This window comes from Trematomus bernacchii, unplaced genomic scaffold, assembly GCF_902827165.1.
Source record: "Trematomus bernacchii unplaced genomic scaffold, fTreBer1.1, whole genome shotgun sequence".
Taxonomy (NCBI): Eukaryota; Metazoa; Chordata; class Actinopteri; order Perciformes; family Nototheniidae; genus Trematomus; species Trematomus bernacchii.
Genome location: NW_022988097.1, coordinates 1,951,590 through 1,974,479, shown reverse-complemented (window position 1 = coordinate 1,974,479; position 22,890 = coordinate 1,951,590). Strand labels below are relative to the sequence as shown.

The 22,890-nt window shown below is 46.1% G+C and overlaps 1 long non-coding RNA gene across 1 annotated transcript; it reads right to left on the bottom strand.

Moving 5' to 3' along the window:
* Positions 1 to 4,734: 4,734 nt before the first annotated feature.
* On the bottom strand, positions 4,735 to 5,452 carry LOC117475225. The gene is made up of 2 exons (XR_004555145.1): positions 5,192 to 5,452; positions 4,735 to 4,913 (listed from the first exon to the last, which is right to left on the bottom strand). It is a non-coding gene; the product is annotated as an uncharacterized LOC117475225 (long non-coding RNA).
* Positions 5,453 to 22,890: the final 17,438 nt, after the last annotated feature.

Sequence of the window (22,890 nt, the reverse complement as noted above, 5' to 3'; positions counted from 1 at the left end):
CAATAATTATGTTGTATGGCTACAGCTATACTTCAATTCACTTTTTTATGCATTTGGGTGTTGTTATTTTCAAACATTAAAAAGGTCCCATATTATACTATATTTGAACAATATATTATAGGGCCATATTGATACAAAACATGTCTCTGAAGTGTTTTGCTCAAAATACCAAACAGATCACCCATTGTATCCCTGCTTCATACCCCTCTATTTCAGCCACTGTCACAAAAGTTCTGGGTCAGTAGCTTTAAATGTAACCGAGCTGCTGCTGGCCACGCCCCTTTGGAGCGGTGAGCTCTGTGAAGAGGCAGAAACACAGTTTAACGCTGCCGTGATTAAACGCCATATTATGTTCCAAACCACATCAAGCATTATTTCTGAAACAGTATGCAGCTCAAACATTTCTCTCTTGCGGGTTTACTACAAGGTGAGTACCTTTTTATGTCCGGTTTCTTTACACATATTCTCTCCAGTACAGGTTAGCTCTGAGTGTTAGCGATGCTTGCTAATGTAAACACAGGGTGCATCTCACGTCGGTTAAATGGAATCCTTGCGTCCCTCACTTGCGTCGTTTCCCTGCAACTAGTCCCTCCCACCAGGGAAGCATGGAGAGACGCAAGGAAACCACGAGAAGCAGGGAAATGAGTTTTAAGAGCAATGGAACGTCCTTTCCTCCGGAGCGTCACGTGAAGCGACGTCCGTTTGTGATGACGTTGCACAGCTGATCGTCTGACAGCAGCTCTGTCCCCGATATTTTCACAAACACCCCCGCCTCTGTTAGTACACATTTACTGACACAAACATTTGTATCATCTGTTGTAGACCCAAATAAATAAAATAAAATAAGAACTCATTCTCAAAAAAGATAAACGCCATTCTTAAAATGTATAAACGAACAATAGTTTGAGTGAGTGAGTGCACAATAGAAATAAAATAAGAGAGAAGAAAAAGAGATACGTTATCTATCAAAACCCAGTTAGATTAACATTCATTGGATTGCACACTTTGTTTGTGTGGATATGTAGCAAATTCACATTTTAAATAGTAGCCTATGACTAAATGACTGCGGTTTGCCAGCTGAATTAAAAGCTAATCAGGTCAGTGACAAACTACCAGCTGAAACCCATGAAGGTCATTTAGGAAGAAGGTACCAGGCCTATATACATTTTGGATAGAAAGAGGTTCAACCTTACCAAACACAAGATGTCTCATGATGCCATTGCATGTTGCATTGCAGGAGCAGTCCAGGCGCCGTCGGGCACGACTACAACAGGCTATTTGTTTAATGGAGGTGCAGTATGAATGGTTTCACCAACAACAGCAATTTAATGTAAGATCAATTAATTGTCGGAGTTTAGTAAAAGCTAGGTGCTGAAGGTATAACAGGTATCTTTATTTTGCAGATGGATGTCGATCCCATCCAAGCAATTATGAATCCACATGTGCCAGTCCTTGCTGTGTTCTTTGATGGCCAGAAGGACCTCATGCAGGACTACAGACTGGGGCGCCAGTCTCTGGAGGCCCTGCCATCAAAGAGCACACAAGGCTGGTCACATGAGGTCAATATTTTAATGACAATTTATTGGTTGGCACACGGCTTGTCGTACCGTGTGGTGTCCCGGGCCTTTGATGTCCCCAAGTCTACCGTCTGCAGACTGGTGCACACTGGAGTAGAGTCTTGAAGAACAGCGCAATTTACAAAGAGGCTCTGTATCCTCCCTCAGGTGAGACCAAAGATTCTTGTTAATACATCAAAATCCATCAATGACTGTTAGTATACTAAAGATGTTCTCTCTCTTTTTAGGATTCTTTATTGTGGGTGATGGTGGCTACCCGTGCATAGAAGGACCTGTGGCCATAATCACCCCATATAGAGAACCACTGCAAGGGAGGGTGCAGAGCCGCTTCAACCAGCATCATGCCAGGGCTCGCTCCATCATAGAGCGGGCCTTTGGCATGATGAAAACCAGGTGGAGATCGCTGTTCTACAAGGCTCTGGAGGTCCACCACACCTTTTGGCGCGTTCACACTGGAGTACTTTTCCCACAATAGTTCATCAGATATATTTGCGTTCACACCAAAAAGCCCCCTCAACTAAATTAGTTCATCAGAACCATTTTTACCCCCTTTTCAGTTCCTGCTAGAGAGCAGGGACTTTCGTGGGAGAAAAAGGTTCGTATTTCTGATTGGCTGGGCGGATTGCAAACCACGCCCCGTAAAACTCCGAAAAAGTTTTGGAAGCCGCCATTGTATTTGCTCGCATTAAAAGCTCAGCGCAGCGCATCAACGAAGAGATTACTTTTGTGAAAGCAGTTATGGCAACACCAAATAAATCAGCGGAGCGGTGGAGTGATGATGTGTCGGCGCTTCTGGAGATTTACTCTGACGACGCAATCCGGAGACTTCTACTGAAGGCAGTTTCCAACGCGAAAATGTACGACTGTATGTGTCTGAGGATTTCACCGGAGGATGGTCTGGTAGTTCATCGATTATCGCTCCTCCATTATCACTCCTCGATCCTCCGGAAAAAATAAGGCCACTGGGACGGTACTCAAGATGGCGCAGACAAATCAACTTCCGGTGATACCGAGCCCGAGGAGCAAGGAAATGAAAAATAAGAGATGTGAGACGCACCCATAGACCATATTACTTCCAAAACACGTCACGCATTTCCGATATGACATCAAGTCCGCAGCAGTGAGTGAGTGATTAGTGGTAGAGTGAGACTGCCATTTGTACATTTAGCTGTGGCTGACAATAAATAATGTTATTATGAATACATTTGCCTCCGAGTCCTGCATGAACTGTGCATAGACTGTATTTTAACATTGGTCATATGGTGGTACTTGGAGAGACAACTATTTTCTCAGGTGGTACTTGGTGTAAAAAGGTTGAGAACCACTGGTGTAGAATATTGTTTTGATGAGAAAAAATGTCAGTAACTGTAACGTTTTCTGGTACAGGCAGACTTAAACCCAAAAGCACGACGCAGGTTCAGGCAGAGTTTTCAGGGAGTTCAGTTTATTTAGTCAGGTACAAGCAGGGTCAAAACTGGGACATCTGTCAATCACGCAACAAATATGAAAAGGGGCAGGCAGAATGATCTGGGTCTGAAAACAGGTAGGCAGGGTCAGCAGAAAAACAGACTTATAGCTCACTAAACACTGGAGAGTTCTGGAGCACACACAAGACAATCTGACAGGGAACAGGCGAGCAGTATACATGCTGTGAAGCTAATGAGGGAATGAGTAACAGGTGAGGAGATCGGCTGTGGAAACCAGGTGAGGGGATGAGATGCAGGTGAGGGGATGGGCTGATTGCAAGGGCCGGCAGAAAGGCAGGATCTAAAATGACAGGCAAAACCAAAATAGAAGAAAGAAAAGTGCCGATTACGTATAGTATTTAGCATTGTTGGAGGTGCCTGGGATTTAGGACTGTTCTTCTAACGCTTCTGCCCATTCACTTTGAATGGGGTGACGTCACTTTGCCTCACTTTTCACCGAACTGCATTGTGGGAAGCAGAGCGGAGATTTTCAGGATTCAAAGTTGAGCAATGTTCAACTTTTGAAGCTGAGGTGGAAGCGTCAGCCAATCAAATCCCGTTTATGCAAATCTGACAATTCAAGCGCTAGCCAATCAAACCGCGTGTAAGCTGGGAGTGACATACCGCAGTTCATTTCCTCGTATTCCAAAAAATTGAGGAGAAATTAGCGGTAGGGAATCACCCGGTGCTTCATGACCAGTCCCTATTTACCTACCGGGATACAAACCGGAGGAGCCAGGCATTTTTTTTGCTTTGTATATCGGGGGCGGGAGATTCATGTGATTGGTTGTTGGTTGCGTTGCTCGCAAAAAATCCCCAAGCTTCAGATACGCCCACCTCCAAGATTTTTTTAACGCTGCTGTGTGGACGCTCCGTTATGCAAATGACAATAAAGCCTTTGCATCCTTAATTGTGTTGAAATTGGTCACAGAAAATTGCAGTAATTCAGCTCTGAACTCGTAAACTAAATGAGTTTTTTAATCTTATTTACATGGACTGAATTTCTAGCATTTTCAAAGGTTTTGTCCCTGTCTTTCTCGTGCTCTGCTATCTTTATACTTTCTGCACAGGTGGGCCAATCAATGAAGGAGGGTTATTAGAGCAAAGGTGTCGGTCGTTGTCCATGCATACAGTGGATGCTGTCAGGGAGACCGTGGGAAATTCCGTTGCGCGGGGACGCTCTCTCCCAAGTGGAGGGAGCGATCAGCGGTCACCCAGTGTTACCCCTAGATTCCACCGGGTCCGTCTGCAGCGCGTTACGGGCGCGTTACGGCTGTGCCGCGGTGCTCACAGCGATCGCGGCCACTCTAGTCAATGGGTGCTATTCCACCACACGCGGTGCGTTACGGCTCAGAAGCGTCCCAGAAGCATCTCGGCGCAGGGCTCCTCTTGAATGCATTTTTTTACCACTAAAATACAGCAACACATCTTTAATTCATGTCGTTTATAACTGGAATATTACAGTTATTATTAACTTTGTCTGTACAACGTAGCCTGTCCAGGAAATATGCCCAAATCAACAAAAACTGCGAGCCGGCAGGCAAGACGCTCCGCTTCTGTAATGCGCCTGGTAGGGTATGACGCCGGAGGAGGCCGGACCAAAACCGCGGTGCAGCCGTAACGCGGCGCAGACGGACCCGGTGGAATCTAGGGGTTAGGCCAGCGTTTGTGGGCATGGCCCCTGAACGGGAACTGTCAAGCCCTTGGGTATTTTTGCAGTTTCCCCGCTTGAAAGGGATGGTACAGTCCATATAGGAGGTTTTCACTGGGTTTCACTCATACAATGACCACAACTTTGTTTTCTTTTGAGTTCTTCTTTACTTTAGTTTTTGTTGTTTGCAGTACAGCGTAAGGTTGTAAGGTGAAAAACCTTAAATGAAAAATAAAAATAATTACTGTAAATACAATGCACATGAAATAATAAATGCAAAAATACATGCTTTACATATATTTTTTAACACTTGTGAATATTGTTTTTCCTTTTAGTGTATTTTTACGAATTATGTTTTTAAACAGTTTTTAACTTATGCAGTCTCATTAAAAATGCAAATATAATAGACTGAATTTTTAGCAGCATTCAAACCGTTTCTATCAAACCACATCTCTCAATAAACAAATCACATTAGTTCCACACAGTTCGTTTCTCACCGGCCGCCTCTCCAGCTTTTTATGGCTGCACCAGTGCTGCTTCTTTGTAGTTTTCTTCTGCTGGTTTGTTGCTGCTGCTGGACGCACGCTTTTTAGTTTGTCCCTCTCCAGCTTTGAATTACCGCCCTCCTTTCAGGTGTGGTGCTTTTAAAGCTGCAGCGACGCTGATTAGCAATTAGGGACTGATTTCAGACAGCTGCCACTCTGTCAATCAGCCCGACTTTTTAACCCTTTGCTCTCCTGTGGATTCTCCAAGTTGACTTCACAGGAACACTTAGAGGGGCTTGGCCTCTCTCAAGATGTTGTGAGTACCATTCAGGGATCAAGGGCCACGTCCACCAGGGCGTCTTACACAGCCAAATGGACAGCGTTCCAGAGTTGGTGTGTAGGGAAAGGCCTGGACCCCATATCGTGCCCCCTGCCTCACGTGCTGTCATTCCTCCAGCTGTTGCTGGACAGGAATTTGGCCTATAGCACAGTCAAAACATATGCTGCTGCCATTTGATCTTGCCACGTAGGTTTTGGTGTCAGCACGGTGTTTAGTCACCCGCTGACAAAACGTTTTCTATGAGGAGTACAGAGACTCAGACCTGTGTCACGCGCTTTAGCGCCTCAATGGGATTTGGCTATAGTCAGGGGTGCACATAACTGGTACGCAGGTACGCATGCGCGGCAACAATCTGAAATGCGTACCGTCACATGTGTCACAAAGCGCATTTGCGTACCGACGTACATGTGAAGCTTTTCCAGAAGGCGGTTAGATCCCCGGACGACAGAGTCGGTCTCCGTGTGCACAGACAGGGCTGCTGTTAACGTCGGTCTGTACAGCAGCCCTGCGCTAAAACAGCTGATCACAACGTGCACACTCTGTAGCTCCGAAGCTCTGTACTCCACTTCCACCCCCCCCCCCCATCGCAAGGCGCTGTACTCCACTACCACGTTGCACGGAGGAATGACAGTGGAAGACATTTTAGACCCTCCAGAAAAACGCGATTATGCGATCGCATAATTTACCGCATAATCAGCAAAATGGCGCAGATTTTTAAAAGGGCGCATATTTATTAAAAGGTCGCATAATCCCCGCATTTTTCCACACAAAGTTGAGGGAAAAAAAAGTTAACGTGAAGTAGTGATGTCATCAGCTCGCGCAGGTAAACAACACCGTAGAGTGAATGTGTGGAACTCACACGAGAGAGAAAACAACAAGATCAGCGCCATATAGATTATTATATACTATTATACTATTATTATTATATACTATTATACTATTATACGGCTCTGACCAAGATGAAAAAATCGAATCCATCTCATTTGCCTACGAACATTTCTGCTAAAGACCGGGCAAAGCAGTACCCCGATGTCTTGAACGAAAGTGGGGGGGAAACTATTCTGCACCCCGTGCAACTGTGTGTTGGAGCATAAGAGAAAATCGACGGTGACGACCCACTTTGATTCATTCAAACATTCTAAAATGCTTTCTGCTGCTGCGGACAAGAAAGTCAAACAACTCGCGTTCACCGAGGCATCAACCTCCCCCTTTCGAGGGCTACAAAAACGAGGTGAGTAGCCTACAAGATTGAAGCTGGTCAGATAACGAACGAGTAAATGAAAACAGAATGAGGCGGAGAAGAGTGTGTGTGTGTGTGTGAGAGAGAGTGATTAAAATAGCCCATATATAAATACATAAATAACACTTTGTGATGTAGCTTGCTTCTAGTATGCTTGTTTATCATAGGAACTCTTTAAAAGGGCTCACTTTCATTCAGTAGTAGCCTAGTAACAGGGTGTGGGAGAAGAATCACCTTTTTTCCGCCTCCCGCATATTTCGCAACTTTTCGCATATTTAGCATATTTCCGCATATTTCGCAACTTCACCGCATAAAATCACATGAAAACCCCGCATGTTTAATCGCATAATCAAGGATTTTAGCCCGCATAATCAAGGATTTTAGCCCGCATAATCAAGGATTTTAGCCCGCGTTTTTCTGGAGGGTCTAACATTTGCACTGCTGCATCTTGGTCCAGGGATGCAAACTTGTCACCTTTCGGCGAAATTCGCCGTTTTGAATCCAAAATAGGTCGTTTGTGTGATTCATGTAGATCTGCAATAAAAATATTTTTGGGGTATGGGGGGGGTCTGGGACCCGGAGTAATCTGCGGCCGCGAGCTGTTATGTGCCATCATGACACGCATATATATTATAATGAAGCGCGAGCTCTGTGCTCGAGTCTTCCTGCCTGTCGGCTCTGCTCATGGATGTATAATAAGGCTCTGCTGCTCCGGGATGAGGGTCTAGCTTCAGCAGCTACATTACCGACGGTGCGTTCGTTAATATTAACTGTGCGGTCCGGAGTCACTGTGGCACAGACTGGACCGCTGGTGAACAGCTGTTAGAACGGGCCGTTCAGGTGTTCAGATCAGAGCTCCCTGTAGGAGCGGCAGAGCGTGATGTGCACTGAAAAGTGTTCCTGTCGCAATATTATCGTTGAGCTAGCTAACTAGCATACATTGTCACTATCTGCTAACGTTAGCTTTAGCCTTCGTTTTCAAATAGTTTTTTTCATAGGCTATAAACGGAGGTGGTATAAGTATATATCTTGTACTTGAGTAAAAGTAGAAGCACTCAGATCTTGTACTAGAGTAAAAGTAGAAGTACTCAGATCTTGTACTAGAGTAAAAGTAGAAGTACTCAGATCTTATACTTGTTAGGATGGCGTGGAAGGGTAGGACCCAAATGCAGACTATCAAAAAGGTAACAGGTCTCGTAACAAAAAGCGAGCTTTATTTTAAAAGCTGATCAAAACAAGGCATGAAACAAATGGGTTGTACAAAAAACTGACCGTGACCCACATGGAGGGAGACAGGAGAGACAACCGTGACTGACATGGAGGAAGACAGGAAAAACCAACAATGAACCGACAGGGGAACACAGGAAGAGACAAGACTAAATACAGGGAGGGGTAATCACAAGACAAGACACAGCTGGGGTAAGAGGCAGAAACACAAGGGCAACAGGTGAACACAATCAGACAATCAGACACACCAGGGGAACTAATGACAGGAAGGCAAACACAGGAAGAAGGAACAGAGAAGACACAAGGAGGAAAACATTTCAAAACAAAAGGTGGAAAATGAAAACATAAATACAAAACCGTAACAGAACCCCCCCCCTCAAGGGACGGATTCCAGACGTCCCAAGAAAACCCCCAAAAGTCCAAAAAATTCCAGCAGGGTGGGTGGAGGGGGTCTGGAGGACGGGTTTGGGCTGACAGCCCAGGGGCACAGCGGAGGACCCGGAAGGGGTCTCGGGCGGACGGCCCGGGGGCAAGGCAGAGATCAAAAAAGGGCGAAGACCACAGCGGGCGAACTCAGGGGGCCGGGCATGAGAGCAAAGGCAGCGGCTGAAAGCGTCAGGAGGCCGGGCTCGAGGGCGAAGGCCACGGCTGGGGAAATCAGGGGGCCGAGCTCGAGGGCGAAGGCCCCGGCACTCAGGGGGCCGGGCTCGAGGGCGAACAAGAAGGCGTGGACGGGACAGCTCCGGAGGCCGGGCAGGAAGGTGCTGACGGGACAACTCCGGAGGACGGGCAGGAAGGCGCTGACGGGACAGCTCCGGAGGCCAGGCAGGACCCGTTGTCGGCCAGACAGGAACCGGAGCCGACGGAACAGGCGTAGACGGGATCCTGGACATGACATGGACTGGTGTCAATGGGACCCCGGATGGAGCAAGGGCTGGTGTCGACTGGACCTCCAACGGAACAGGACACAGAGTTGGCAGGACCCCCGGTGGAACAGGTGTCGGCGGGACCTCCAACAGGACAGGACACAGAGTTGGCAGGACCCCCGGCGGGACAGGTGTCGGCGGGACCCCCAACAGAACAGAACATGGAGCTGGCAGGACCCCCGGCGGGACAGGTGTCGGCGGGACCCCCAACAGGACAGGACATGGTGTAGGCAGGAAATCTGGTGGAGCAGGTGTCGGCGGGACCCCCAACAGGACAGGATCTGGTGTTGGCAGGAAACCTGGCGGAGCAGTAGTCGGCGGGACCCCCAACGGGACAGGACATGGGGTTGGCAGGACCCACAGCTGAACCCCCAACGGCACATGACACAGGGTTGGCAAGACCCCCGGCAGAAGAGTAGTCGGCGGGACCCCCAATGGGACAGGACATGGAGTTGGCAAGACTCCCGGCAGGAGAGTAGTCGGTGGGACCTCCAACAGCACAGGACATAGGGTTGGCAGGACCCCCCGGCAGAAGAGTAGTCGGCGGGACCCCCAACGGGACAAGACATAGGATTGGCAAGACCCCCGGCAGAAGAGTAGTCGGCGGGACCTCCAACGGCACAGGACATAGGGTTGGCAGGACCCCCGGCAGAAGAGTAGTCGGCGGGACCCCCAACGGGACAGGACATGGGGTTGGCAGGACCCACAGCTGAACCCCCAACGGCACATGACACAGGGTTGGCAAGACCCCCGGCAGAAGAGTAGTCGGCGGGACCCCCAATGGGACAGGACATGGAGTTGGCAAGACTCCCGGCAGGAGAGTAGTCGGTGGGACCTCCAACAGCACAGGACATAGGGTTGGCAGGACCCCGGCAGAAGAGTAGTCGGCGGGACCCCAACGGGACAGGACATAGGATTGGCAAGACCCCCGGCAGAAGAGTAGTCGGCGGGACCTCCAACGGCACAGGACATAGGGTTGGCAGGACCCCCGGCAGAAGAGTAGTCGGCGGGACCTCCAACGGCACAGGACATAGGGTTGGCAGGACCCCCGGCAGAAGAGTAGTCGGCGGGACCCCCAACGGGACAGGACATAGGATTGGCAAGACCCCCGGCAGAAGAGTAGTCGGCGGGACCCCCAATGGGACAGGACATGGAGTTGGCAAGACCCCCGGCAGGAGAGTAGTCGGCGGGACCTCCAACAGCACAGGACATAGGGTTGGCAGGACCCCCGGCAGAAGAGTAGTCGGCGGGACCTCCAACATCACAGGACATGGGGTAGGCGTCGGCCATAGAGCCAACAGGACACGGGGTGCTGGAGTCGGCCGGACCACCGACAGAACACGAGGGGCTGGAGTGGGCCGAACCACTGACAAAACACGGGGGGCCGGAGTCGGCCGGACCACCGACAGGACACGAGGTGCCGGAGTCGGCCGGACCACCGACAGGACACGAGGTGCCGGAGTCGGCCGGACCACCGACAGGACACGAGGTGCCGGAGTCGGCCGGACCACCGACAGGACACGAGGTGCTGGAGTCGGCCGGACCACCGACAGGACACGGGGTGCTGGAGTCGGCCGGACCACCGACAGGAGACGGGGTGCTGGAGTCGGCCGGACCACCGACAGGACACGAGGTGCTGGAGTCGGCCGGACCACCGACAGGACACGAGGTGCTGGAGTCGGCCGGACCACCGACAGGACACGGGGTGCTGGAGTCGGCCGGACCACCGACAGGACACGGGGTGCTGGCGTCGGCCGGGGAGCCAGTACTGGAGCCGAAACTGAAGTCGGGACCATGGCTGCTGGGACCGGAACAGGGGCCGGAACCATGGCTGCTGGGGCCGGAACCATGGCCGCTGGGGCCAGAACTGGGGCCGGAACCATGGCTGCTGGGGCCAGAACTGGGGCTGGAACCATGGCTGTATGGGCCGGTTCTGGAGCCGGAACCATGGCTGTGTGGGCCGGTACTAGAGCAGGCACCATGGCTGCTGGGCACGGAACCGGAACACGGAACCATGGCTGTGTGGGATGGTACTGGAGCACGGTACCATGACTGTGTGGACCGGCACTGGAACACGAGCCGGCCTCCCGACCTTGCGTTTCTCCGAGGCCCCCTGGAGGCTCCGTGGACCTCCAAACGCCAGGCGGGATCCCAAAAAAGGGCCAGAGAATGGAGCTGGAACCACTGGAGCACGGGCTGGAATCTTGGTCTTGCGTCTCCTAGAGATTCTTTGGAGGATCTGTGGGCCTCCCCAGGCCTGGTCATACCCCAGGAAAGGGTTAGAGGCTTCGGACAAGTCCTCAGGACTACTTGTGAAAAGTTGTAGCCACTCAGGCAACATGCTCCTAAGCCAGGGCTGGCGAGCAACCTCCTGACGTGCCTCCTTCAACGCAGCCTCTCTACCACGTCTAGAAGAGGCGCCATTCCAGGTATAAAAAATGTACTCCAGAGAGTACCCAAGACATTCTGCCTGTAGAGCAAAACGATCCGAGTCTGCTGAGTCCAAAGCTGGTCGGTTCATTCTGTTAGGATGGCGTGGAAGGGTAGGACCCAAATGCAGACTATCAAAAAGGTAACAGGTCTCGTAACAAAAAGCGAGCTTTATTTTAAAAGCTGATCAAAACAAGGCATGAAACAAATGGGTTGTACAAAAAACTGACCGTGACCCACATGGAGGGAGACAGGAGAGACAACCGTGACTGACATGGAGGAAGACAGGAAAAACCAACAATGAACCGACAGGGGAACACAGGAAGAGACAAGACTAAATACAGGGAGGGGTAATCACAAGACAAGACACAGCTGGGGTAAGAGAGGCAGAAACACAAGGGCAACAGGTGAACACAATCAGACAATCAGACACACCAGGGGAACTAATGACAGGAAGGCAAACACAGGAAGAAGGAACAGAGAAGACACAAGGAGGAAAACATTTCAAAACAAAAGGTGGAAAATGAAAACATAAATACAAAACCGTAACAATACTAGAGTAAAAGTAGAAGTACTCAGGTCTTGTTCGTAAAAGTAGAAGTACTCAGATATTGTACTTGAGTAAAAGTAGAAGTACTCAGGTCTTGTACTTGAGTAAAAGTAGAAGTACTCAGGTCTTGTACTTGAGAAAAGTAGAAGTTCTCAGGTCTTGTACTTGAGTAAAAGTAGAAGTACTTAGGTCTTGTACTTGAGTAAAAGTAGAAGTAGAAGTCCTGCATTCAAAATGTTCCTCAAGTAAAAGTAGAAAATTATTCTCATAAAAATATAGTTAAAGTACCGACAGTAAAAGTAGTCATTGTGCAGATTGGTCCATTTCAGAATAATATATATGATATGTTTTATAATGATTGATCATGAAAGTGTTCTCAAAGCTGGTAAAGGTGCAGCTAGTTTGAATGACTTTGTATACTGCAGGGTAGCTTGTGAATTTACTCCAGGTGGAACTAAAGTCTGATTTAACACTTGATTATATTTCACATCATTCATCCACATCTGTAAAGTAACTAAAGGTATTAAATACATGTAGTGGAGTAGAAGTACACCATTTACCTCTGAACTGTAGTGGAGTAGAAGAACAAAGTAGCAACACATTGAAATACTTAAATAAAGTACAAGTATCTCAAAATTGTACCCAAGTATAGTACTTGTTGAGTTTATGAACTTAGTTACTTTACACCACTGGCTATACAGATAGAAAGACTAAGCTTTGCACAGAGGCATGCAAATACATTTTCAAAATGCTCAACAGTGCTGCCAAAATTATAAACTGACTGCTACACAATTCAAATAAATGCTTTTATACATTTCTATTAGATGTGACTCTTTGGCGTTTCTGTTATTATTAACTGCTTTAGTTGTTCTGACTGCTAAAATCCTGTTATTCCTATTTTAAAGCCGATATTCCGTGGGGTCGGGGGGCTCGGATCCTTGTCACCTTTTTCATACCTGATGAGTTTGCATCCCTGTTGGTCTTCCCCCTGTTCTTTTATTCGTTTTTATTTGAGGGATGTCTCCCATTCCTCTCTGACATAGTGAGTAATGTCGGGGACTCAACTGCGTGCCCTCTCTCCTGCCTGTCGGCACTTAGAGAGCTGCCCTTTTTTCCCCCCCTCTTTGATCGTTTTAACAAGTGGGACTTTGGTCTCTACTTTTTATAACGACAGGTAGCCTATCTTCATTCCCTTATGGAGAATATTCATTTTTTAATGCTATATTCCCTGGGAATGTGATGCTCCATTACGCATGGCGAAATGGACATGGGTTATTAATTGAGTAGGTGTGTTTTTGTGCTTCTGGTAACGGACGGACCAGTGGGGCGTAGACTACATCCTGCTTCGCCCTTAACCCAATAGCGATAGCCTTAGAGGGCGAAGCCTTATACGATATAGAACTGGGGTTACGTACTGTAACCCAGTTTCTATGAGGTTCGGGCCCCACTGGCTCTGCGAATAGCTGAAGAAAAGCTGTTTGTGTGGGAGCAGATTGTAGGGCCTACTTCCTATTTATACAGAAGTGAGTCCGTTGGTGGGGCCCACCTCAGAGGTGGGCGTGGATTAAGTCTGTCAGTGCTGCACACGTGCAGTGGGATTACCCAATAGCGATAGCCTTAGAGGGCGGTGCGCCTATACTCATAGAAACTGGGTTCCAGTACGTAACCCCAGGTTCTAATAATGTTTTAAAGAAACGTTTTAATCTGATGTTCAAAGAACCTTTTTAGGATGTTTATTATTTCAAATAATGTTCCTATAAGGTTTAAGGTTAACTAAGACATAACGTTTTAATGGCAACATGTTTTGAGGATGTTATTAAGGCCTGAGATGACAGAAAGTTTTTTTATTAAACGTTCCTTTAATGTGATATGTTAACAAAGGTGGAACGTTTTGTCTGCAACATTTTAAGGATGTGTTTTGGACGTTGTTGGGGTAACACATTAAAGATGTTCTTTATAAAACGTTCAATGTTACATGATAACAAATTAAGAAACATTCTGAAAATGTTTTCAGGATGTTATTATTTTTTTATAAAACGTTCCTGTGATGGCAAATATTAACACGGTCAAGGTCATCGTCAAATTTATTTCTAGAGCGCTTTAACCTGTTAAGCCCTGAGCCTGTTTTTCAGGTCTCAGGCTCGAAAATGACATTCCCAGAACAAATGACCATATCTTCCCTTCTAAAAGGGTTAAATTAATAATCTTTTTTCTGAAAGTAATGATAAACCTGTGAGTTGGATGTAGAAAAGTCAGAATCAATATAGATGCTTTTTATTTTAAAGAAAATTCAGATTTTACATAGTAAAAAACTGTAAATTATAGTGTCCGTCCAAAAATTATTTTTTTACTTATAGTGAAAGCTACCCTTGGATGATGGTAAGGTAGACTAAAAGCTTTAGGAATCCAAAGTACAACATATAATAAGTACCCTGTATCAAGATTGATGCAAAACAAGTGACATTTGACCTTTTTAGAGAGATTTAGCAAAAAGAAACCACTTCTGGGGTCATTTGGGTGGATTTTCCATATCTCTGGCTTCCCTTGCTCGATGTTGATGGTTGACACCTCTTTCTGACCGTTAGAGCCAATAGAATCGAAGGGGGAGTCCCCCACACACACTCATTGTGAAGAGAAAAGGTGGGGGCTTCGTGCATGTAATTTTCCATCAGAGTGAACCTATCTCTAGCTTTGACATCTGGAAACGGAAAAGCAGTTTTAATGCTTATGGATTATCAGAAATCATTTCAAAGTGACACAGACACATTGGATTAACCTATGGATTAACTTCAGCAGCGTTTTTATCGTTTTAATGCCATTGAAGACCACTTTGGAGAGACTACAGAGCCAAGGTAAAGATGTTAGCATTTTTACCTACCTAGCGTCACCTGTTTTGATGTCCGTTTTTGCTTATAACGTCGCCATTTCGTATAATTCAGTGATATTGTGGGTGTCCAACGATTCTGTGTCACCTCACGATGTGAAACGATGTCATGGATGTAGAGAAGAGATAAATAATAAGGTTTTGTGAGTGATTTTCGGTGCAGTAAGGTGTTAGCATTTTTCGCTCGTTGCTAATTCAGAGGCTCAGTGTTAGCATTGTGGGTTTACTGATTTCCCACCCTCACGCCACGATGGACGGTCCCTGATCGGTCTGTCCAATTCCGTGGCCGTAAAACTGACGCGGGTGACTGCAACCGCATTCACCCCCGACTTAACGAGCACTCTGCCACCGGCTAAATCATTCCCCAAGACCAAATCTACCCCTTCAATGGGAAGACATGGCCGAACCCCGACAGTTACCGGACCTGTGACTAGATCTGACTCAAGGTGAATATTATGCAATGGCGAACCCACACACTGCATACCAAACCCCCTCACAAGAACACCCGAACCCACAGCAGACTCCCCAGAGAGGGGCAACACACCCCTCACCATAAAGGATTGTGACGCTGCTATATCCCTCAAAATGGTCACTGGAACCCTGTTGTTCTTCACCGGTAAAGACACCATTCCCTCCATGAGAAACGGAGCAAAAACTTCCAGTTCTGATTTGAGAGATCCTGGCTTTGAAGTACTCACCAAGGTGACCGACTTTACAGACTTCTTCACACAAATATATCTGTTGTAATTTATTGTCTTTTATTGTGATTGTAGTAATGTGTTTTTATTACATGTACAGCACTTTGGCTCGACCAAAAATCGCTTTTAAATGTGCTTTATAAATAAAACTTGATTTGATTTGATCCCGCAAAGCATAACAATTAGCCACAATATGACCCTTTTTCTCACAGAAGAAACACACTGAGCTATCCTTAGGACCCCAATTCACCTCCCCCGGTTTTTCCTCAACATTTCCTGGCCTGCTGGACTGCCATGGCACGTTAGTGGAGACTGGGGTTTCCCTGATCTTGTTGTCACCAAACCGGGCCTGTGCCCTCCACCTCTCACTGAAGCCAAAAACCGCAGCATCAGACAGCCTTACGGATTTTTGCTCATTAAGATATGTGGCCACCCTGTCAGGTAAACCGTTTTTAAATTCTTCCATGAGTAACAACGTTTTTAGGTCCTCTAGAGACTTTACCCCCGTCGACGAGCACCATCGTTCAAACAGAACCTCTTTCTCACGGGCGAACTCCACATAAGCCTGACAATCAATTTTTTTTAAACTACGAAACCTCTGATGATATGCCTCTGGCACCAGCTCATAGGCGCGCAGAATTGCAGCTTTTACCTGCTCATAATCCAGGCTAACCTCGTCAGATAATGCAGCATACACCTCCTGTGCTTTACCCGTGAGAACGCACTGCAGCATAGCGATCCACATGTTCTTACGCCATTTCAATGTTGTTGCTACCCGTTCAAAAAGGACAAAATAATGATCAATGTCTCTCTCATGAAACACTGGGATAAACCGAGTATATCTACCCACATCAATTCATGAGATTGTGCGAGCCCAACTGCTGAGTCTGGTGCGACAATGTCGTCAGCTCCAGCTCCTTCAAACGTAACATGCGATTAGTCTCCTCCTCAAACTTCCTCATTTCGAGGTTACAGTCGATCTCCTTCTCTTTCAGGTTATTGTCAATCTCCTTCTCTCTAATCATCAGCTTGCGCAACTCTAGCTGAAGTTGAAGCTTGCTCATTGTCAGAGAGACCTCTGTCTCCTCATCTTTGGGAAAACAATCAACGCCCACTTCCTCCTCCGACAACACTTCCTGATCTACCAGCGCAGCCAACAGCTGTTCCTTAATGACTTGTTTCTTGCTTTGCTTACTAAATGCAACGTCAAACCTGCCTGCGATTAGCTCAAGTTGCTGTTTATTACATGCATCCAACTTCCCCCGGGTCGGATCACTAACAAACTCCTCTAAGTCAAAATCCATAGCTACACGTTGAAACTCACCCTAAAAAAAAAAAAACAACAACAAAAAACCAACAACCCTGAAACCAGTAACCAGGTAGGCTATTTAGGCAATTCTACACTGCACACAAACAAACAAAAACATATACTGTCAAGGGCCATTCTACAAAAGAAACACTACTCACCACACCGGCACCTACCTGAGACAGCCTTTGGACGAGCCCCCATATGTTACGGCCCACCCTCTACTCCGCGGTAGTGGCTCGTGGGGAGACCCGCAACATAAAATAATACACGCAAAAACAGGTAATTAGATACTGTGCGTTTATTCTTAAACAGCCGTTCGCTCACATGAGCGAAAACGGCACACAAAAAGAAAGGTCTGGAGGACTGGCCAAAATAAACAAAACAAAGGAGGGAACCCGAGCCAGCCACACCACGGGCCGTAGGACCCAGAGCTTCCACCCCCTACCAGAAATCAATCTAACAGCCCTACTGGAAACAAAATGAAGCCGCGAAAAAACTGGACTACCAGGTCCTCCAGGAAAAACATCAGCACATCTATCAAAACACGCAACAGCTCAAAAATGCACAAGAAGGTCTTCTCCAAGGAGAGTGTGTCTCTCGGTGTCAGGATCGGGGGAGAGACCTCATCTCCTCCAGCTTCTCCTTTTAAGTACCCAGCTGAATGGAATTAGGAACACCTGGGGGAGGCGGAGCCAGGGGTGGACCAGGTGTACCTGCGCAGCAGAGAGACAGAGAAGACAACAAAGAGGGGAGCACGTAACAGTCCCACCGCGATGTCTCCAAGGTAGATAAACTCCTCCGCACAGCAGCCCGGCGTGGCGGCTCTCCGGTCTGAACGGCTGTTGGATGTGTTTTTGGAGTGGCGTAAGGTGAGCGGGGTGCCAGGATGGTATACTTTTTCAAACGGCTTCTCCCCTGTTGAAGGCAAGGCAAGGCACGTTTATTTATAAAGCACCTTTCAACACGTAATAGCCATCGATTCCCGACCGAGCTGAACGTTTTGATGTTTGAACGTAGTTTCTGCGATGTGGAATGTGGGAGAAGAAGAGGTGCAAAATAACCCGGCGGAATAATAAAGAATTTTGTGCGTAGCATAACAGATAGTTGGAATGCTGTATCAGCATTCCCACTAAATGATCCCAATACGTATTATTGTATGAAAAGATCTTAAAATAAATACAAATGTATTTATTATAAACGTTAGTCCTTAACATCTATCACTGTGTATATCACCATTCAAACATCTTTTAAAAGTTTATCAAACCCCACACAGCTCAGTAAAGACTGAAATGTTGACTTTATTTGATCATTTCAGTAAAAACTAACGTTCATATTTCTCTTTTTGATTATAATACTGATGAACGTTCAAAACAAAGTACTTTTGGCAAGTTACCACATACGTTTTAAAATGCTTAATAAGCAGCGCAACTTTCATGATATCATTTCTCGGTCATAATCGGTTGTTTCCGTGAACGGCCGACTGTTGTGTGACGGCAAATGCTGCAGCTGCAAGGCATTGTGGGGCAGCATTTCCCCCTTTTCTTTCGTAAAGGAAGGTCCAGTGGTTCCTAAGCTAAAGGAGGTTATAAAGGAAGTTTGAAACCTCCTTTCCTATCATCTAGAGAATTCGAACGGCTCTTATCATGGCTGCCACTGGGTTTTTATTTGCAAAAAAGTCCAAAGAAAACATCATCAATCCATAATTTCTAATAACTAGGCCTATAAAAGAGGTCAACAGAAAATACCTCAAAGAAACATGGCATCAATTTAACAGGTGTTAACTAGGGTTGGGTACCGAGAACCGGTTCGGAACCGGTTCCAACATTTCGATTCCAACGGCATCATTTAGAAATGTGAATTTCGGTTCCGCTTTTCGATGCCTGAGGAAATGTTTCTCGCCGCTCTCCGTAGCCTACTGTATGACTACGGCGGGGCGGGAAATGTTGCGTTGTACCTACACTTCCTACAGCGTAACCTGGGACCAGGGCCGTCGCATTGGCTTTATAGATGTTCGCCTAGGGCGCCAGTTCTGGAGAGGCGCTGCGCTGACAGCTCTGGGAGGGAAATAAAATGTGTTGACCGTTGGTGCTCATCCTAATTTTCGGCCTTGATGTAAACGTAACACCCTTTTCACTCCGTTTACACTTTTCATTTGCCCTGTACGATGGGCGCTGTAAGTGATGAAAATGGGGGATGTTGGCTTATCTGGCACCCGCAGCTCACAGCCAAAGTGAGAGCGTGGGAGCGAGTGAGGGAGAGAGGGAGGGTGCACCGGTACCAGCGCTGTTGTTATTAGAATCTGGTGCTCGCTGCTCTAACGCAGGGGTTCCCAACCTTTATTGTGCCAAGGACCGGTAGATACATTAAAAAAAAATCGCGGACCGGTTGTCAATTTTAACTGATTTTAATATTTACTCACCACCAGCAGGTAGCAACAGAGGCTAATTGTATGTAACAGCCTGAACAAATACTAGAACAATATGCATCCAAAACATATTAACAAAGTTTAAAAAAGAACCGGTGTTGTTTTTTTTTAATCCAGTGAATGCTGGGAAAACGAGGAGAAGGTGCATTATGAAGGAGATGTCCGGTCGCCAGGGTGTGTGTGTGTGTGTGTGTGTGTGTGTGTGTGTGTGTGTGTGTGTGTGTGTGTGTGTGTGTGTTGTGTGTGTGTGTGTGTGTGTGTGTGTGTGTGTGTGTGTGTGTGTGTGTGTGTGTGTGTGTGTGTGTGTGTGTGTGTGTGTGACACTGGCATTTATTTTCAGAAGATATTATGATAGTGTCGTTCGTTCCGGTGCACTCCCGACAGTTTAGCACTACATCGAGATTAAGATTAAACTAATTTATTTTGGGAACAGCCGCATATATGCCGGTGTCGGACAGACACAAACACACCGAACACATAGCTGAGCTGAGCAGAGCACATACACACACATGCGTCTTGGTGACTGACTGGACATCTCCTTCATAAAACTAATAAAAGGGGGAGTAATCGGGCAGTTCGATGTGTGTAGATGTGTGTGTGGTTAACACGTAGCAGCCTGCAGTCACTCTTAAACTGTTCTGATTAAGTTAAACACAGCGAAGGCGGTGCGTAAAAAGGCACAGCTCTTTACCGAGTACGTCCCGCTGCCTCCTGATGCTGCAGCCAAATCATGAAGTGAAGGAGGGTTTCCTTCTATAAAACAGCTGCGGGCAGCAGATACCGTGAGAGTCCCGGTCATTAATTCATAGATCAAGGCAGACTGGTTTACTCTCCTATTTTGCCAATCCGGTGCTTAAACAAATAGCTCCCTCTACACCCCTGGCCCACCTTAAAATGAAGTCCGAGTTTGAAATATATCTCAAATAATGTATGCACCACCATTTCCCCACATAAACATAACAGTCTGCAATCAAACGGTTGTCTCCTGTGCGCTCCTCTTCCTACTTGGCGCACCGGTAACATGCTCGTGCGCACAAGAGGCTGAGACCTTAGGCTGAGCCGCCGAATCCCTCGGAACATCATAAAAGCCATTTTCAACGGTTTTCTGGTGTAAGATTAACTAGCTACTGGATGAAATAATATGACTGGTGGCATATGTGCGAAAATTAAACACTTTTTGAAAAAAATATTATGATAAAATATTTTTATATATTTATAATTCTGCAAATATTACGATAAACTCACAGCTATTTCGCGGCCCGGCAGTAACACCTCCGCGGCCCGGTACCGGTCCGCGGACCGGGGGTTGGGAACCCCTGCTCTAACGGATATAAGAAGAAGATATTAAGAACAATGATGTGGAGGGAGAGTCCTCTCCAGTCAGACTGAGAGGCTGTTAACTACAGCTCAGTGAGGTAAAGGACTCTGAAGCCTCATCTCAATACCCCTCCTCCTTTCCCTCACTCGCGTCCCTTCCTTGCGTCTTAGCTCCGCCTCCGTAAGATGCGAGCGAGAGACACGAGGAGGAGACGTAATAATGTGAAAGCCTTTACTCTGAACATGTGTGTCCTGTAGATCCCCACATTCACCACAAACCCACATTCAGGACTGTACATTTTAAATAATTTAACTACTGAATATTTTAACACAAAACAAAACAAATAATTGTTATTTATCAAGATCTAGCCATTTATGAAATAGCTTTCTTAATAGCTATGTTTTAGTGACGTTCAAGATCATTAAACATACCTTTTACAATATCTGCATTATCCAATGACTTGAAAGATGCCAGGCACACCAGCTGGTGCACAAATTAAATAATGAGGCCTGCATTGCTCCATGGTATAAAAGCTCCAGGTGTGGATCGTCTAGTTCGCCAAAAGACACGACCAAGACGAGCATAGTGAAAGATCTTAACTTGAAAGCTATGAAAACTGTTGCGTGCGCCCTGGCGACATGGCATCAAATCCGAAATCTGATGCACCAAGAACAACTGCGTTCACAGCGCTGGAGAGCGCGAATGAGACGAATTGTTCTGCTCCTCCATGAGGTAATTTTAACAACTTTGAAACACCTGTTGCCTGTTGTGGTGATGGCTCAGAGAACATCTAAAGTAGTGCACATTCAGTGGCGACTGGTCATTAGGGGCAGCCCCACCTAGTGTCAGCAGAAAGTATTACAAATAATGATTACAAAAAATGCAAAAAATAAATAAAAATATATATAAAATATATTTTAAGATCATGTTTAATCATCTGATTCGTCTGTACATTGCTGTTTTAGTCTGTGTTCTTCTAATTAGTGTGTCTACAGTCACAGTGTGTGCCTATTGAGCTGTTTAGAGCCATGTGGGACAAAACCTGATCATGCCCCTCCCTTTCGCTGTGAAGTGAACGGTGACTGTAAAAACTACACTGCGCATGCTCAGAGTATTTTCCTATTTAATGTGTGTGGCAAAAAAATAATGACCATAGGGGCACTGAGCTGCCATCCCCACCATACGTCATCTCACATCATTCAGAGCTGATTGGCTGTAAGTACGTGTGCCGCGAAAAGTGTGGTGTGTGAAGAGGAGACGAGAGAGCTGCAGTGACGCGTCCTAAAACCAGGAAGTAAGCTGCGCATGGCTTCCCTCGACAAAAAAGCAATGAGGTTTCTCCAGAGGATTTTAGAAAATAGCTCGAAATAAGATCTGTGGGAAACGTACCTGTTAGATAAATGCACGTTTTGTTCAGCCGGATAACATCCACATGTCTACCCTACTTTTATAATTTGTTTATCATAAATCTAATCGATAGATTTATGATAGACTTTTGAAACTACAAGAAGATAAGGAGGACTTTTACAAAAAAGTTATAGAAATGTTTGTCCAGAATGATAGGCAAATGGACTTCATCTTCAAGTCAAGGTAAGACCGCAATTTTATTGAAAATGGGATCTTACTAAGAGAGAACAATTCAATATTTAAATGATAAAATTACATTTTTTGGGTATCCTTTTGTTGAACTGTCTGTTTAAAATTAATCGAAGCATCAGACAAAAAAAGCTTTTGAAAATAATATTATATTTTGGTTTAGGTCAAAATATAATATTTGTAAACCTGAAGAGTCAGTGCCAGTGCCTCACCAGCCATGAACCTCACTGCACGTCACTGCAGAAGCTTATATATAGACATCTAAGTTTTTTGTGCCCCACCACTTTTGTACATATAAAAACGCCACTGTGCACATTTAACACAAGGTGGCTAATTTTACACTTACATTTAAAATAAACATTATCAATTTCTCTCTATCAAACCAATTATATTAGGTTTAGACTTATATTATTCAGTCTTTTTTCATAGGATAAACAAAGGATTACAATTAAGAATTGTAGTGTAATACAATAAAATAAGTTGAGCATGCAGAACATTACATTTCAACCAATTACATAATTTTTAAGGTGAAAAGTCCATATTCATCTCATTAGTTGTTTCTTTGTTCTGCCTGAAATGTTTGGAGGGAAAGAGTGTACCAGGCCTGTATTATATTTGTTGGGGAGAGGCCTATCAGAAGTGTAAATCTGGACAGTGCATGTGATAAAAATTACACAGAAAAAGTAAAAGTAACAGGACTAGTTCAATGATGGGCCTTTTATTCTCTTAACTTCTTACTTGTTTGCACTGTCTGGCATGTCTGAAGCA